This window comes from Lactuca sativa, chromosome 3 (assembly GCF_002870075.4).
Source record: "Lactuca sativa cultivar Salinas chromosome 3, Lsat_Salinas_v11, whole genome shotgun sequence".
Lineage (NCBI taxonomy): Eukaryota > Viridiplantae > Streptophyta > Magnoliopsida > Asterales > Asteraceae > Lactuca > Lactuca sativa.
Genome location: NC_056625.2, coordinates 153,456,169 through 153,475,800, shown reverse-complemented (window position 1 = coordinate 153,475,800; position 19,632 = coordinate 153,456,169).

Sequence of the window (19,632 nt, the reverse complement as noted above, 5' to 3'; positions counted from 1 at the left end):
CAAGCCTGACCCACTCAGTTTTATTTGTATTACAGGTAGTGACGCGAGGGTATAAGATGGTTGAATCATCAAGTTGTTTTGTTTACAAATCTGTATATGTACATATTTGTTGAATGACTTGTAATGTTATCGTTTATGCTTTATGGTCTGTATCGGAACATGACATCCCGAGTTTTGATTATATAATGAAAATGCATCTCTTGATGAAATGCTTTGATAAATATTATTTTTTCATGTTTTGTTTTGGGAACAAATTCCGCAACTCTTTCAAATCAAAAGGATTTACTCTGAAATTATTTTAAAAGCATAAATGAAAATCGGTCTTTTCTGGCCGAAATTTTGGGGATGTCACAGTTGGTATCAGAGCATTAGTTTAAGCGAACTAGGAATTTGTAGGATTTCTAGACTTAAACTTAGAATGCTAAGTGGAATTGTGAGTTGTGTGTCTGTTGGATTTTAGACACGAGCACTAGTTTATTTTAGGAAAGTTGCCTAAAATGCTTTTATGTGCTAAATGTTATATGTTGTCATATATGATATTAATTGTTCGGATCTACGGTCTGTTGCCGATCGGATCTAGAAACCTTATGTGTGTAGGATTCTAAGCGTATGTATACGATATTAGAACTAGCATGTAAACGTTTCGGAGTAATAAGGATGATTTGAATATCTATCGTGAATGAAGATCTAAATTTCACCTTATTCGGTGTGTAGATCAAAAATGGTGAGAACGAGGAGTGGCGTTGGAAACGCGGATGAAAATAGAAATCAAGTGCTAGTGATTGAGCAAATACCCGTTGTAGCAGCAGCACCAGAACCAATAACAATGGCTGCGGTACAAGCCATGATTTGGGCTATGCTAGCCGAACAAAGGGAGGAGATGCGACAAATGTTGCATGATAATAGGGATGAACCTATCATACCTATTGAGGAACCCGAATTAATTCCCGAGCAATCAGAGGAAGGGAACAATAGTCGCATTATGAGTCAAGTTGGGACTCAAGGAGAACGAAGGAACGATCTGGAAAGGAGAAACAACAAGGATGGGCGAATGTACAAGAATTTCTTGGGTGCCAAGCCGCCAAGTCTTTCTGGAAGCCCAAAGCCTGTTGAGATAATGGATTGGATCTCCGAAATGGAGATGGTATTTGAAAGTTGCGACTGTAGCAACAAACAGAAGACCGTCTTTGCGGTTAGACAACTGAAGACTAGAGTCTTGAGTTGGTGGAAGTTGTTGGCAGATACTATGCCACAAGGAGAAGCCCTGAAAATGTCATGGGAGGAGTTCTTGGAGCAACTAAGGGTGCAGTATTGTTCAGAAATAGATCTGATTGATCTGAACAATGAGTTCCAAAACTTGAAGAAGGGGAAGATGAGCATAGACGACTATGCTACTGTATTTTCTGAGAAAATGAAGTTGTTTCCGTACCTAGTGGCAACAAAACTCTCCAAGATTGAGAGGTTTGCTAATGGACTGCCTGCCGAATTTGGTCCGACAGTCAAGATGGCAACTACTCTGAAAACGGCTGTTCGTGCAGCTAAGAATGTGGAGGCCCAGCAGAAGGAAAAGGGTCTGGAAAGGATAGACGTTGGTGAAAAGAGGAAGTTCGATGGAACTTCAGGATCCAATAAGAAAAACAAGTTCTCAAAGTCTGGTTCGAGGGGAAGTGGAGGTGAAGCGAAATGGTGCGACAAATGTAAGAAGAAGCATCATGGAAGATGTGAGGTGGCGAACACATGCTACAAGTGTGGAAAGCCAGGGCACTATGCCAATGAATGTACCCTCACTAAGAAAGTTTGCTATGGTTGTGGTGAGGAGGGACACATGTCGAGGGACTGCCCGAAGAAGAAGGAGGCAGCTAGACCCAACATTCCACCAAAGTCAAAGGCGAGAGCATTCCAGATGACACTGGAAGCTGCTAAAGATGAAGCTGATGTCGCTTCAGGTACCTTTCTCGTTAACGAATTTCCTGCCCAAATTTTATTTGATTCTAGAGCCAACTACTCCTTTATATCGCATGAATTTGGTAGAAAGCTAGCTTTGCCTGTTGTTAGCCTAGATGATGCCTTATTAGTCGAAGTTGCTAGTGGCAAGTTTGTACCTGTTAGCCATCGTATGAAAAACATCTTAATTGATCTGAATGGGAATAAGTTCCACGAGGAATTATTGCCTATAGAACTAAACGGTTTCGACATCGTTTTGGGAATGGATTGGCTTAGCGCCAACGATGCCGAAATTTTATGCAAGAAGAAAATAGTCAAAGTAAACCCGCCTGGGAAAGACTCGTTTATGGTGTATGGGGACAAACACAGAGTGAATTCTGGAATCATTTCATTGATGAAAGCCAGAAAATGTTTGACCAAGGGGTGTACATCATATCTAGCATTCGTGATTGATGCTAAGAAGGAAAAGAAGGTGATGCAGAATATTCCAGTTGTGTGTGATTATCCGGAAGTATTTCCCGAAGATCTTCCTAGATTACCGCCTGATCGACAAGTGGAATTCCATATTGACTTGTTGCCAGGAACAACGCCAATTGAGAAAGCACCTTATCGATTAGCACCGACGGAGATGAAGGAGCTAATGATGCAACTTTAGGAGTTATTGGACAAAGGTTTCATTAGACCTAGTTCATCACCCTGGGGAGCTTCGGTGTTATTTGTAAAGAAGAAAGATGGAAGTATGAGAATGTGAATTGATTATAGAGAGCTGAACAAGGCAACAATAAAGAATAGATATCTGTTGCCAAGAATTGATGACCTGTTTGATCAATTTCAAGGTTCGAGCTATTTCTCGAAGATTGATCTAAGGTCAGGATATCATCAGCTAAAAGTAAGAGAGCAAGATATCGATAAGACTGCATTCAGAACTAGATATGGACACTACGAGTTCTTGGTTATGTCGTTTGGACTAACCAATGCTCCGACAGCATTCATGGATTTAATGAACAGAGTTTGTAATCCGTTCCTAGATAAATCTGTGATAGTGTTCATATATGACATTCTGATTTACTCGAAAAGCCAAGAGGAACATGGCAGACACTTGCGAGAAGTGTTAGAAGTCTTGAAGAAGGAGAAGCTGTATGCTAAGTTCTCGAAATGTGATTTTTGGATTCGTGAAATCCAATTCTTGGGTCACGTGGTCAACCAAGAAGGAATAATGGTTGATCCAGCAAAGATTGAAGCTGTGACAAAGTGGGAGCAACCGAAGAGTCCCACGGAGATCCGAAGCTTTTTAGGATTAGCCGGATATTACCGAAGGTTTATCCAAGGCTTTTCTTCGATCGCTACTCCGTTGACAGCTTTGACCCATAAAGGAGCTACTTATGCTTGGAGTGATAAGCATAAAGAAGAATTCGAGAAGCTAAAGAAGAAGCTATGCGAGGCACCGATACTTTTTCTACCCGACGGAGTTGAAGACTTCGCTGTTTATAGCGATGCGTCTGGGGTTGGATTGGGTTGTGTTTTGACCCAAAGAGAAAAGGTGATAGCATATGCGTCTCGACAACTGAAGGAGCATGAAAAGAATTACCCGACTCATGATTTGGAGTTGGCAGCGGTAGTTTTCGCTCTAAAAATATGGAGGCATTACCTCTATGACACGAAGTGCAAACTTTTCACTGATCATAAGAGTCTCCAATATCTCTTTAATCAGAAGGAATTGAATATGAGACAACGACGCTGGCTGGAATTACTTAAGGACTACGACTGCGAGATACTTTACCACCCCGGTAAAGCTAATGTTGTTGCTGATGCTCTCAGTCGGAAAGTCAAACTTGAAAGGAAAAAGCCAAGAGCGTTGAGAATTGAAGTTGTCTCGACCATTGTGGAAAGTATAAAGAAAGCTCAAGAGGAAGCTTCTGAAAAGAATGACCGAAAGGAGGAACGTTTGGGCAAAACGTTGATGTTCGGTGTAAACAGTCATGGACTGAAGGTGTTCCAAGATCGGATTTGGATACCTAAGACATGAGGAATTAGAGATCTTCTGATGGAAGAAGCTCACAAGACCATGTACTCGATTCATCCGGGTAGCACTAAAATGTATAGGGACCTGAAACCCTACTACTGGTGGCCGACGATGAAGCTTGATGTTGCAAAGTATGTGGCTGAGTGTGTGACTTGCGCGAGAGTAAAGACACAACATCAGAAACCGTATGGGAGTTTAGAACCTTTGCCTGTGCCAATGGGTAAGTGGGAAGACATTGCTATGGATTTTGTCACTAAACTGCCCAGAACAAAGAATGGTCACGACATGATTTGGGTGGTCGTTGATCGATTCACTAAGAGTGCGCATTTCATCGCGGCCAAGGAGAAATGGTTTATGGAGAAGCTTGCGAATTCTTACGTGAAGGAAATTGTGAGGCTTCATGGTGTTCCGTTAACGATTGTGTCGGATCATGATAGCCGTTTCACCTCACGATTTTGGAAAAGTCTACAAGAGGAATTGGGTACCAAGTTATGTTTAAGTACAGCTTACCATCCGCAGACTGATGGTTAGAGTGAAAGAACGATACAAACACTTGAAGATATGCTAAGAGCATGTACTCTAGAATTCCTAGGTAATTGGGATAAACATTTACCTTTGGTAGAATTTTCCTACAATAATAGTTTCCACTCGAGCATTAAGATGGCACCTTATCAAGCTTTGTACGGGCAGAAGTGTCGTACGCCGTCTTGTTGGCTTGAGGCCGGGGAAAAGCAGTTTATGGGACCGGAGTTGGTTCATCAAACTACTGAAAAGTTGAAAATAATTAGGGAAAGAATGTTAGCAGCTCAGGATCGTCAAAAGAGCTATGCTGACAAGAAGCGAAGACCGATGACTTTTGAGGTTGGGGATTCGGTTTTGCTCAAAGTCTCGCCGTGGAAGGGACTTATAAGATTTGGTAAAAGGGGAAAGTTGAGTCCAAGGTTTATTGGACCGTTTAAAGTTCTTCAGAGGATTGGGAACCAAGCTTACAAGCTCGAACTACCAGAAGAACTGAATGGAATTCATAACACTTTTCATGTGTGTTATTTGAGGAAGTTCACGGGAGAAGTTCCCGACATAATTCCAATTTCTGAATTGAGAATTGATGAGAACAAAAGGTTGATTGAGGAACCAGAGGCAATTGTTGACCGAAAGACTAAGAAGTTGCGACGCAAGATGGTTGGGTTAGTGCTTGTCCGATGGAAACACACGAATGGGCCGAATCTCACCTGGGAGACGGAGAGTGACATGATGGGTCGCTATCTGCATTTGTTTGTTGATGTGTGATTCCGGGGACGGAATCATTCTAAGGTGGAGAGAATTGTAACGACTGTGTTTCCGGGCTTGCCATTTTTAGCAATGTAATAGTCTAGGTTAACCTTTGTAACCCGTTTTGAAATAATAAGAGTGTATTATTTGAGTATTATGTGTTTTGTGCTTAATTGCTTAATTATGTGGTTTGATTAATTAAGAATAAAAATAAGCGTCAAAATTTAAGTGTAAAATAAACTTAATATCTTTGGATAATGTCGTAGTAGTTGAAATGAGGTTTCCGAATATATATAGAACGCCTAAATCTGACTTCGTATGAGGAAGTTATGATTTATCGAAGTTTCGACTTAGCGGTATGCAGCCTGAAATAGTCGATTTGAGATCGAGCGGTTTTTAGCCGAAACAATCTAAACGAGGATCGAAGGTCTCGTTGTTGGTATCGAAGCGATGAAAAGTTAGGCAAGAACGGACGTCAAACGAAGAAGTTATGAATTTATAACGAAGTTTTTCTGTCGCAGCCTATTAAAAATAAATAATAAAAATAAAGTCAAAATTAGCCGACGAAGTCTAAACGAAAGTTGTAGAGCGTAGTCTCACCTTCGCGTGGATATAAAGAACGTCGAAAACGGAGTTCGTATGAAGAAGATATGAATTTCCGAAGTTTATTAAGTAATTTGTATTTATTTTTAATTGAAAAATCCGGCATTATCCGAAGGGGAGTCAGCGATCCGATCCGAGGTACGCCCCGCGTACTCGTGTACGCCCCGCGTACACCGAGGATGTCAACATTCGCACTCGAGTCTTCGGATGACGCATGCAGTGACGATTTCGGAAGCAGTACCCCCCGCGTACTCCGAGGCTCCAGCCTCCTATAAATAGGATGCGAGGGCAGCCGGTTCTTTTGTTCATTTTCTCTCTTCTCTCTCCCGTTTTGCATCGTTTTGCGTGCCAGAAATACCCCGAAGCCCCGGTATCATTCTCGAGCCCCGAGGCAAGTCCTGAGATCCCGAAGATCCCGAGAAGTGCGGTTCCCGAGTCAAAGCTCTGCCCGCGAGAAGTTCGATTTTTGTAGAGATCTTCCAGATCTACTGAGGATTACTACTTCTGCAAGTCGTAGTGTTGTCCGATCGTCTTCTGATCAAGTGAGTGTATACTACCTTTCATAAACATGATAATAATACAAGTATGGTTCGAGTGTATTAAGTATATTGTTGTTTATATTTGTGAGTGCGTAGTTACTTTCTTCTAACGCGTAACTATGAAGTATTTTATACAATATACTTGTTATGTGTATATTTTGTGGTTATATGCGTGAATGGATATTCACTTTATTCTATCTCATAGATCTGAATTGCTTTCTATGAAATACATGTTACGTGGGTATGCCTCATTTGTTATGTGGAATATATATTGAATGAAAATGCTATACAGGTTTTAAACTATGTATGAAAATATATATATTTTATCTACTAATATGTTGGGTAGAACATGGGTAGATAGTTGGTTTGTAATAAACAGATGAGAGGCCTCGATGTTGTTGTTGTTGTTGATCTAGTTATTCAGCGGAGTATGGATAACGACCACGGACTCTTTCTAGACAGTCCAGTGGAACGCTAGCAGGTTCATAACCTGTAGGTGTTGTGAACGATGTGTTCACCGGTGTACTCTATCCCCCTCATGGTTGCCTTTAGGATATCTATTGTTGAGGAAACCCCTTAGCAGTGATGTCCGTCTCGATGAAAATGCTAGATTAGGTCCCTTGAGATAGATGTTGTTTGAGGGACGTAAAGCGAGGATAACGGGAATGGGTAATCGGGATAGTGTTGGTTGGTGAAATTAAATATAACTTATTTATTGTGGGTTGAAAACCCTATATGCTCACCAGGCTCCCAAGCCTGACCCACTTAGTTTTATTTGTATTACAGGTAGTGGCGCGAGGGCATAAGATGGTTGAATCATCAAGTTGTTTTGTTTACAAATCTGTATATGTACATATTTGTTGAATGACTTGTAATGTTATCGTTTATGCTTTATGGTCTATATCGGAACATGACATCCTGAGTTTTGATTATATAATGAAAATGCATCTCTTGATGAAATGCTTTGATAAATATTATTTTATCATGTTTTGTTTTGGGAACAAATTCCGCAACTCTTTCAAATCAAAAGGATTTACTCTGAAACTATTTTAAAAGCATAAATGAAAATCGGTCTTTTCTGGCCGAGATTTTAGGGATGTCATAGTAGGCCTCATTCACGAAGCTAGTCTATAAGGGGTGTTTAAGGAAATTGCCTATAAAATGGCGATTGAATGGGTATCCACTCTTACCCACTGCACTCTTGACTAGTGGAGGGTCATTAGCCGAACGGGTAGGATAAGACAGAAACCTTCCATTATAAGTTAATGAAGTACAAAAGTAACTAAATGTTTTTCAAATTCCCAATCTTAGTTATTTTAGGCGAAAGTGAATTGATGCAATTCCATGAAATTACACTTTGTGCCCTTGCGAAGACGTTAGTGGAGCGCGTGTGGTTAACTGGCACACTAAATGGTTCTAAGCAAAGGTAGCAAAGGGTGACTCAATGTTTGTCATAGTTCGGTGGAGCCTGTGTGGTTTACCGGCACATCGAATAGGTGACTGTAACATGTGGGGGTACCATGTAAGTTTGCATGGTTATTCACACCCGCTTTGTGATCCTCGGCATCCCAGTCACAAACTAGAGGGGCATATCGAGATTTAAACATGCCGTTGAAATGTTCAATGAATCTCTGAGGATCTAGGAGTTTTCATAGATTTAAAACTTAAATTTCTTTTTCGTTTTTCGTTAGTGGAAATTAGTGAATCGTCATTCACTTACCTTCAAATATTCTGCAACTAGATTACGGCATCACTTTTCTAGGTTGTAACGTATTGTGTTGGGTCCTAGCCTTAATATCTCATTTGGGTGATTTATTAAGGACTCAATCAATAAACTAACTTGAATTATTTTTCTCCCGTTTTGTAGATGTCAAAGTACGACAACTATGGTCTTCCCAAATCCCGTGGAACAAGCATTCCACATGAAGATGATGTTCCACGATTCGATCGAGGAACAAGAAATCATACTTCACTTCCTCCACCTCCTCCAATTATTCTCCCTAAACCACAAGATCGAAGAATTGAAAGGTTCAATGTCACTAAAGCCCTATTGGAAATGAAACATGAAGATAGTAAACCCGTGTGTGCCCACGTTCTAGGAATGAAATCACACATCGATAGGTTGATAATGTTGGGTGCGTCATTCCCTGATAAGTTGGTTGTGAACTGGGTTCTGCGGTCACTTCCTGAATCATATAATGAGTTCAAAAGAAAGTATTATATGATGGATCATGACGATAACCTCATTGACCTAACTTACATGCTCATTGCTGCTGAATCAGAAATGATTTGGCAAAGCAATGGAGCATATTTTTTGGGAAAGTCAACCAACCATGCTTCCGAGGACGTTCTAGGATAACCGACCTGCGTTTGTTGCCAAGAGAAAGGGCGTTGGATACAAGTCTTCCTTAAGAGCCTGATGAGTCCAGATGATAGGAGAGTCAAAAATATGGCTATGCTTCAGGTAAAATCCACTATCTAACTCCATTAAGTTCCTATTCGTTGATTCTTAATACATGATGTGATAAGATTACATTTGAATGTTTTGCAGGATCAGTGAAAAGAGAGGAAGCTTGATGGAAGAGCAAGATGAATCTAATCACAAGAAATGGATCTCGATCGCATGGACTTGAAGATTAGATTTTTATGATAGAATTGTTAGGAATATTTGACTACATAGTTTTTCAGTTGATTTTGCATTGTAAGGACAAATGTTTTCCGCTGCTTTTATGAATAAAATAAATTTTGGTTTGACTCATTTATTCATTTATTTATTTCCTTGCAATGAAATCGTTATGAAAAATTGATGTTTGCATATTTCTACCACGAATGGATAAAATTCTTAATTATGTTAATAGTGGAAATGTCAAGAATTTACCAAATAGGGAGAGTTTCTCATCACCCAAGTTTCAATTGGACAGAAACTTGGAATCATGCAACTTGGTTGCACGATGAATGAGAAATTTCATATTTGGAAATTAGACTAATTCATTGACAAAGTGTCAAGTGAAAGACTAGGAGATCGAGTACACAAAGTTGTGTGTTGATCAAGTCCACCACAAGGGTAACAAAGATATTCGTCATGATTTACTAAATGATTAGTAAATATGATTATACTTATAAGATTAAGTGTAATTCTGAACTGATTGAAAAAGGTTTAAATCAATAGTAGAACGAATAAAAGAATCAAGTAGGCAGAAAGATAAAAGTTTCTCTATTCTAAGAAGAAGGGAGAGTACCTTTTATGCTTTATGATATGACTTAATGATTAAGAACCATATCTCAATTGATCCTCTAAGTGAGTCTTAGTACAATTGTATGTATAAGAAGAGGAATCAAGAATTGAAGAAATGGTTAAATCAAAAAGTCAATCATACTTCATTCCAAAACAAGTCTTAGAGTTAAGATTGTAATATTGAGTGACAAGCCTTAAGAAGGTTTATAACATTCATCAAATGTAGAATTTGGAAAAAGGCTTTCCTATTCTCGCACATTTAATATTGGAAAGTTGTGATGTCTTGGACAAGACAAAGACCAACTAGGACCAATTTTATGAAATGTTTTGTCTTGATAAAGGCTACACTAACTCTTGAATATTTGTTTGTCAAGAAATGTTTATTGACAAGAGAATCTTATATGTCAAGGAGTCAGTGGGAGTCTTAATGGTATTGAAAGGTTTCAAGAATAAATCAAGAATAAACCTTATCGATCATCACTAGCACACTAGTAGAGGTTTACAACCTATCGTGTTGACATTACCTTGTTTCTGTGCCATTCCAATTGAGTTAATTCTGCATGTGAGCACTATGAGTTCTCATTTGAATGCATAAAAGGCAAGGACCTTGATCAATTGAAAGTGCATTGATAGGAAAGGGTGAGCTGCTTAACTACTTGGAAGACATGGTGGGCAGCCGTGTTACCATAAGGCAAGAAATCAAGATTGAGAAGGTTCAGTCCATATGAGTTTGGATTTGTCGCAAAATTTGGTTTTTGCAAATTCACATGGATAGGAACACATACACCATTAAAATCTAAGTGTCATAAGATTCCCTCCTTCATGAAAATGACTGTGAGGAAATGCTTTCACTAAGAGAGATTTTAAGAAGATAGTGATTGTGAAAATTGGAATCTCAAATTCGATTATGGTTACGGTATCCCTTTCCATGATTCGAATTGTGAGATTTGGCAATTAGTCTGAATTGTTTGGACACACATACGAGCTATCTAAGACAAAGGTGTATAAGTTTAAGAAGCCTTGATAAAAGATTATCAAAGCATTGGGTATTAGAAATATGAACTTAAAGAAATTCAATAGGCATTGTTTTTCTGAAAGTTAAGTTGTTTCTGAATACATGTCAAAGCTAGTAGGAGCATAAGTGTTATGTTTGTAATAATCATCGTGATAGTGGGAGCATAAATGTTATGATTACATGATTATTAAGGCAAGTATTGCAAGTTAGCAATATTAATTATAGAAAACAAGAGTCATACTTTGCAAAGTTGTAAGGGTTGAATAGTTGTTTTGCTATAATTAAGGGAGAGAATATTATGCTTCATTTCAAATCTAAAGGCTTAGGTTGTGGGATGTTAATGAAATTAGTCAAGGATACATAGTGTGTTCTTAAATTTCGATTATGATTACGACATTTCTCTTCATAATTCGAGTTGTGAGAACGTAGCACATAAAATATTATGGCAGAAGATTGATAAAGTATTAAATCTTCATGTAAGACATTATGCATCGTGTGCCATACACTTCGGGTATAGGATCGATTGCAAGTGCTATAATATTTGACCATTCTAAAATTTTCCAAATGTCTAGCGCATTTAGAGGGAAAAAGGACAAGAATCGGTTTTGACTAAGATAATTAAACAACTATCAAAGGACAATCCAGAGTTCATCGAGGATTAGGTCGCTTGTGAGTAGTTGGAAGTATGATATTGGATGGACCATATCGACATTATTATGAATAGATAAGATTCTATTGAGAATGAGCTTTCATATGGTAAGTATGGAAAGGTTTCCATATTGGGACTTAGATATTGAGAATCAATGTTTAGATTAGAAACTTTTATGCAAAAGGATGTTCAAAGGAATGTACTTTGAGTGAGAGACATCACATCTATGGAATTGTATTAATAGAGAACCTTGTAATTTCATTGGCAATAGTCATTGTGACTTTTGTGCTATGACATTACGAAAGGATCATTGCATAAAATGTTAGAATCTAATATATTCTATAAGTGGCAAGAATTTGATATTCTTTCACTTGTGAAAAGGATTAGGAGTTGTGAAATGAGTATGATTGGAAATGTGTTCATTTGATCTATTTCACAAAGTAAGAACCATAGGTAAACGTTGTGTGCATGGTAAGAGCATGGGACAAGTGTTATAATAATTCAAGTAAGAAGTTGATTACCCGAAACAACAAATAATGAGTAATCGATATGGTGATAAATAAAAGGTGTTTTATTTATACTCAAAGGTTTGAGGCCATATGGGATTAGTATTATTCTTGTGTTTCACTTTGCATGTTTTGACTTCCTGAATAATTTAATTGGTTGAGAACAGTCAAATTATTCAAACGGTCCACAGTCGTTCATATGTTGGAAGTAGGTATGAATGAAGACTGTCGTGAATTGGCGTGTGGATTATCTAAAGAGTATTAGACATAAGCAAATGTTTGCTGCAATGTTCATGAGTGCTTAAGAATATGATTTGAGCATTGGATTAAACCCATGATCAATTTGATCACTTCATGGATTTTATCACGAGTGATTGGTGAGACGATAATATCTTATAATTCTTGAAACCGAGATGTGTGAGTTGTATCTTATGAATCGGTTGCACATTGATAATATGTAAACGCACCAGTAACTTGGTGTTATAAAATATATTGTTGTGTGTGATTCGGTGAGTGAGTGCAAGCGAGCATTGAGTCAAAGTTTATCCGTTCCTTTTATCCAAAGTAGGATAAAAGCGATATCTGTGGGCCCCTCGATGATTGAGTGATGGAACCTAAGTGCTTGGCCAAGCCGGGACTAAATTGATGTGTTCAATTGTAGTATGTTGTCAGTCATCATCAATCTGAATTCAGGAAACAAAACATAGACAGAGAGAATGATTTAGATCCATGTCTCAGTCTATACGATATCTATAATGGAGGAATATATGATCCCTTATCTTAAGGACACGCGTATCTGATAAGATCAGAGTTGACAGCGGCTTTGGAAAGCTACGATTGCAGATCAGGATCTGAAGTCATATGCAGAATAGTTATTAGACTTATCCAAGTGGGAGACTGTTGGATTAGTGTCTAAGTCCATAACTATTTTGGTATGTACTTGACCCGATGGTGCATGGTCCTTTTGGGTTGCCTTCACCAAAGCAACTTGATAGGATGAATAATCGAGAGAAAGGATTAAATATGATTTATTAATATATTATGAGAATAATATATTAAAGGAGAAATCATATTGTTTAATTAATATTAGTCAAGAATTAATAAGAATTAAGTTTGTGACTAAAAGACATTAATTAAACTAAGGGACTAAAACTGTCAATTGTATGATAGTTGAATACTGAGCTAATGGACTCCATATTAAAGGGGTGGATGAATTCTATGGGGAAACCCATTAGAAATTGTCCAAGGCCTTTAAGGAAGGAGCCCATGGGTTGCTTAGGGCTTAAGCATCCAAATTAGGGTTTCCTTGTTAGATAACCCTAATAGCCTCACTATTTAAAGAACCCTTATGCCCCAAAAACGTGGCTAAGCTTCCTTCTAGGGTTTCCAGACGTTTTGGGCAGCCTCCTTCTCTTCTCTTCTTCATCCTCTTGCTCTTGGTGTTTGTGAACCATTAGAGGAGTGACATTTGTGACTCTAAGCTTTCTAAAGTCAATACAAGAAGGATTTGAGATTGTTATTGCTACATAACAATCAAGGTATGATCTAAACCCAAATTTATATGTTATATTGATTATCATATGCTAGATCTAGGGTTTATAGTCTTGGATGAATTGCATGTACAATAGAGAAACCTAGATCCAAGCATTAGGGTTTGTATGAGCACATAGGATGTTCTTATGGCCAAAACCCATCAGTGGTATCAGAGCCTAGATTGGTTTCTATTGTATTGATGCATACTTGTATTATTATCGTGTTTATGAAAGGTAGTATACACTCACTTGATCAGAAGACGATCGGACAGCACTACGACTTGCAGAAGTAGTAATCCTCAGTAGATCTGGAAGATCTCTACAAAAATCGAACTTCTCGCGGGCAGAGCTTCGACTCGGGAACCGCAGTTCTCGGGATCTTCGGGATCTCGGGACTTGCCTCGGGGCTCGAGAATGATACCGGGGCTTCGGGGTATTTCTGGCACGCAAAACGATGCAAAACGGGAGAGAGAAGAGAGAAAATGAACAAAAGAACCGGCTGCCCTCGCATCCTATTTATAGGAGGCTGGAGCCTCAGAGTACGCGGGGGGTACTGCTTCCGAAATCGTCACTGCATGCGTCATCCAAAGACTCGAGTGCGAATGTTGACATCCTCGGTGTACGCGGGGCGTACACGAGTACGCGGGGCGTACCTCGGATCGGATCGCTGACTCCCCTTCGGATAATGCCGAATTTTTCAATTAAAAATAAATACAAATTACTTAATAAACTTCGGAAATTCATATCTTCTTCATACGAACTCCGTTTTCGACGTTCTTTATATCCACGCGAAGGTGAGACTACGCTCTACAACTTTCGTTTAGACTTCGTCGGCTAATTTTGACTTTATTTTTATTATTTATTTTTAATAGGCTGCGACAGAAAAACTTCGTTATAAATTCATAACTTCTTCGTTTGACGTCCGTTCTTGCCTAACTTTTCATCGCTTCGATACCAACAACGAGACCTTCGATCCTCGTTTAGATTGTTTCGGCTAAAAACCGCTCGATCTCAAATCGACTATTTCAGGCTGCATACCGCTAAGTCGAAACTTCGATAAATCATAACTTCCTCATACGAAGTCAGATTTAGGCGTTCTATATATATTCGGAAACCTCATTTCAACTACTACGACATTATCCAAAGATATTAAGTTTATTTTACACATAAATTTTGACGCTTATTTTTATTCTTAATTAATCAAACCACATAATTAAGCAATTAAGCACAAAACACATAATACTCAAATAATACACTCTTATTATTTCAAAACGGGTTACAAAGGTTAACCTAGACTACAAACCCAAACCATAAATCCATGAAAAAGGGACCAAAGGGAGCCAAATCAACCCATAAAGGAAACTAGAAATTGAAAAGTCAAGGTTTGAACTTGATACCTTAAGAAGCTTGCAATGTGATGAAGGGTTCTGGATCTCAAGTCTCTCACCAAGCTATGAACTTCACTCTCTTCTTAGTTCTTCAAAGATGGACCAAAACAACACAAAATTCTCTTCAAAAGCTCAAAGATGCAAAAATGGAGGCTAACGGGACGTTTAGGGTTTTCTGGAGGTTTAGGGACAAGAGATGAGGCCAACCCTAAAGGTTAAGGATGAATATATAGGGTACAACACCCCACATTAGGGTTTCTGGAAGACACACGTATGCCCAACACACGGGCCCATTATCCCGATCTAACTATAGCCAGTACGCTAAGTGTACCAAGTGGTACACCTCGCATACCAGCTTAAAGGGAAAAATGCAAAACATTGATAATTGAAGGGGCAAAAGCATACATACCAAGATCAGGGTGTTAAAATTCTCCCCCACTTGAACTAGACTTCATCCTTAAAGTCTGGTGCAGAAAAAAAATCTGGAGAATGCTCCGGAATCTCAAACTCCGGCTCCCACGTTCACTCGGAGCCCCTCCAGTTCTGCCAACGTACCTTCACCAAAGGTACTTCCTTGCTACGCAAAACATTTACCTTCCTTTCCAGAATAGCTATTGGAATTTCAACATACTTCAGTTGCTCATCGACCTGAATATCATCCAAAGAAACCACCACATCCTCATCTAATACGCACTTCTGCAGTTGCGAAACATGGAAAATGTTGTGAATATGACTGAGCTCCTCAGGAAGATCCAATCTATAAGCAACCTTGTCAACCTTGGAGATCACTCGGAACGAACCAATATACCGGGGACCCAATTTTCCCCTCTTCCTGAAGTAAATCACACCTTTCCAAGGTGATACCTTCACAAATACCATGTCGCTGACCTGAAACTCCAACTCGGATCTGAAACATCCCAAAAATACGATCCAAAAATTTCATTTTAAATCATTAATAAAAACCATAAGTATCGTTCATCATATAAAAGGCATAAATCGTGTATCTCAATAATATCATAACATTTGTCAATATATCAAAATCATATGTCAAAACATCATGGTGAATCCTCCCACTCTACAAGCTATGGTGTGTGCCATGCAGTCATCCCGAGTTCTTTCCCTTACTAGTGGAAGTACCTGAAACCAAAATTAAAAACTGTAAGCATGAAACTTAGTGAGTCTCCCCGAACTACCACATACCATCCATATAAACACATATAACATACATTGGGCCCTGCCCCGCTACATCGGGCACTGCCTAGCATCGGCCTTGTTCGACATCGGGCCCCCCCAACATCGAGCAAAACTTGGCATAGATACTAGCATATCTACTAATACACATAACATGAGTATAAACGACTAATCATAAACCTATAAGCGATCAACGGGCCCCACCCGACATCCAACCAAAATCCGGAAAGCATACAAACCTTCCTTGGAAACCGCCCCGACATCGGACCGTAGTCCGGAAACATATAGATGCAAACACATGCAAGAATCACAAAGACATGAAGCATACTAACATTCTTCGGGTACCGCCCCGACATCGGGTCGAGTCCCAGAAAACATATAATCCTACATCGGGCCCCGCTCGACTTCAGACCTTGGTTCGGACATAATAACATATATATAAACGGGCCGACCTTGGTGCATTCGACCCATTCTTACTGGAGGAAAACTCACCTCAAATGTCGAGTGAATTAGTTGAACGTCTCTGCTCCCACAACCGGCTCTACGCACGCCCTAAACAACCCTTAGATACCATTCCTTACTTCAAGACCCCTTCACGGGTCAACCTTGGTCAATGTCAATGTCCAAGTCAAAGTCAAAGCTCAACCAAAGTCAAAGTCAACAGTCTGAGTTGACTCAACTCATCGAGCCATACCCCTATATCGTTGAGTTCTCTTGCTACTCATAATTGTGATAACACGAGTCAACTCGTCGAGTCCCTTCACAGACTCGTTGAGTTCTACCTTGTATAGAATCGGGACAAATCAACTCAAATCGTCGAGTCCCTCACTGGACTCGTCGAGTTCCTCAGTCTGTTTAGGCCATCTTAAAGGATTAAGCCCCAACTCTTCAGATCTAAGCTTCCTACTTCTCATACACCTTGAAAACGCCCTTTTAAGGGTAAATTTTCCAACTTTACCCATTATTACCTTTCTTTAATGGTTTAGCTCGAACCCTAACTCCTTAGGACCTAGATCTTGGTCTACAAGCCATCCATACTCCAAACTAAAGCCTACAAACAAAGATCCAGACCCTAAAAACTACATGGACACATAAAGCTTCCACTTTTCACTCCATGCATGGCCTTTTGGAGCTTAAAAGGCCAAAATGACATCCTATGGCTTGCATGGGGCTTCAATGGCCATAAAGTTTGCACTTTTATGCCATGAAAGCCCTCTATCATCCCAGATCTAAAGGTATACTCACTTGGGACGTCCATATCCCAAAGATCAAGCTTCTTGGACCAAAAACCCAATAAAGTGGAAATAAGGAGATCTAAAGAACTACTAAGCAAGTTAGAGACTTGATTACCAGAAAATGATGAGGATGAAAGGAAGTCTTTGGATCTACTATCTTCTCCTTGAATCCTTTAGCTTCTTCTTCTTCCATAAGCTTCAAAACACACAATGTTCACTCAAAAATGGCTCTTAAGCTCATAAATGCATCAGGGTTTCTGGAACTAGGGTTTGGGACTTGGAGGCTGGAAATGTGGCCAACAAGTGGGGATTAGGATGCTTAAATAGGGTGCAAAACCCTGAAATTAGGGTTTCATCCTGGTATCCCTACTCGTCGAGTTGGGACTCCCAACTCGTCGAGTATGTAACTTAAAACCCGTGCCGATTTTGGTTTCTACCCGACAAGTTTGGGGCTCCCAACTCATCGAGTAGCTCTACAAAAGTGAATAAATTATAATTAAATGTGTACTAGAAACCAAGCATTATAATTCTCACCCACTTGTCTTATACTTTGTCCTCGAAGTATGTTGCGTCAAGAAACAACTCCAGATAATGCTCCCTCATCTCCTCTTCGGGCTCCCAAGTCCACTCGGAACCCTTACGGTGCTGCCGCTGCACCTTCACCAGCTCACCCTCTTGTTGCTTAACTCCTCTGTCTTCTTATCGAGAATAGCTACTGGTCTCTCGATGTAATTCAGGTTGTCATCAACCTGAATATCCTCTGGAGGCACAACCGCTGAGTCATCCACTAAGAACTTCAGCAACTGGGAAACATGGAAAGTGTTGTGGATTTGGCTGAGCTCCACTGGAAGATCCAAATGGTAAGAAACCTAGCCTACCCGAGCAAACACCCTGAATGGACCAATGTATCTAGGGCCCAGCTTGCCCCGCTTCCTGAATCGAATGACACCTTTCCAACATAACACAACGCTTGTCGGCATAACTTTTCTGTCAACTCTAAGCAGTCTGGAGCCTGCTCCGAACCTGATGGATCCTCTTAGTGGTCTTGAGTAATACCTTTGTACTCCCCATTACTCTTTGACTGATCTCGCCCCAACAAATTGGGGTCCTACACTTCCTCCCGTAGAGAATCTTAAAGGAGGTCGGTCTATGCTGGTGTAATAACTGTTGTTATACGAAAATTCCGCTAACGGAAGATACATATCCCAATTGCCACTGAAATCCAAGACGCATGCGTGTAGCATGTCCTCGAGATTCTGTATCGTCTTCTCGCTCTGCCTATCCGTCTGAGGGTGGAAAGCTGTGTTGAAGTGGAGACGAGTGCCCATCTCGTCGTGAAACCGCTTCCAAAATCGGGAAGTGAAACAGAAATCTCGGTCTGACACCACCGACATGAGCACTCCATGGCGTGCCACCACCTCTCGAACGTAGATCTTGGCTAGCTTCTCATCCAATATACTCTCCTGAATCGGGATAAAATGAGCACTTTTGGTCAACCGATCCACGATGACACATATCAAATCTACTCCACGTGCGGTACTGGGAAGCTTGGTGATGAAATTGATGGTGATATCCTCCCATTTCGACATAGGAATGTCCAACGACTGCATCTTGCCATGGGGTCGCTGGTGCTCGGCCTTGACCTTCCTGCAGGTCATACACCGCTCCACATATCATGCTACGTCCCGCTTCATGCAGGGCCACCAACAATCAGGGCGAAGATCCCGATACATCTTCGTCGCCCCGGGATGGATAGAGAACCTTGACTTGTGGGCCTCATCCATCAGAACATGTCGTAATCCACCCCAATACGGAACCCAGATCCTCCCATGAAGGGTCAACAACCCACGACTGTCATAATCAAAGGAGGCCACATGGCCTATGATCCGCTCACATTTCCTGCACTCCTCCTTCAGGCCCTCGACCTGCGTCTCCCAGATCTGCTCTAGAAATAGAGTAATCACCATCATCCTTAGACATATGTTTTGTATCGGAGCCGCCACCTCCTTGCGGCTCAGAGCATCGGCCACCACATTAGCCTTCACTAGGTGATAAATGATCTCACAATCGTAGTCCTTCACCACATCTAACCACAGACACTGACTCATGTTCAGATTTGGCTGATCCATGAGGTACCTCAAAGTCTTGTGGTCCATGTAAATGGTACAATGGACCCCATAGAGGTAATGCCGCCAAATATTGAGGGCGAAAACCACAACCCCCAGCTCTAAATCATGTGTCGGATAGTTCGCCTTGTGAGGCTTCAACTGCCTCGAATCGTAAGCTATCACGTGACCCCACTGTATTAATATCGTGCCCATGCCTATGATCGAAGCGTCACAGTAAAACAAGAAGTCATCGACTCCCTCCGGCAAGGTCAAAATCGGCGCCTTGCATAACCACTATCAGAGAGTCTCAAAGGATGCCTGCTACTCAGGCCCCTAGCGGAATGTCACCGACTTCTTGGTCAATCGGGTCAAAGGAACAACGATCTTGGAGAAAT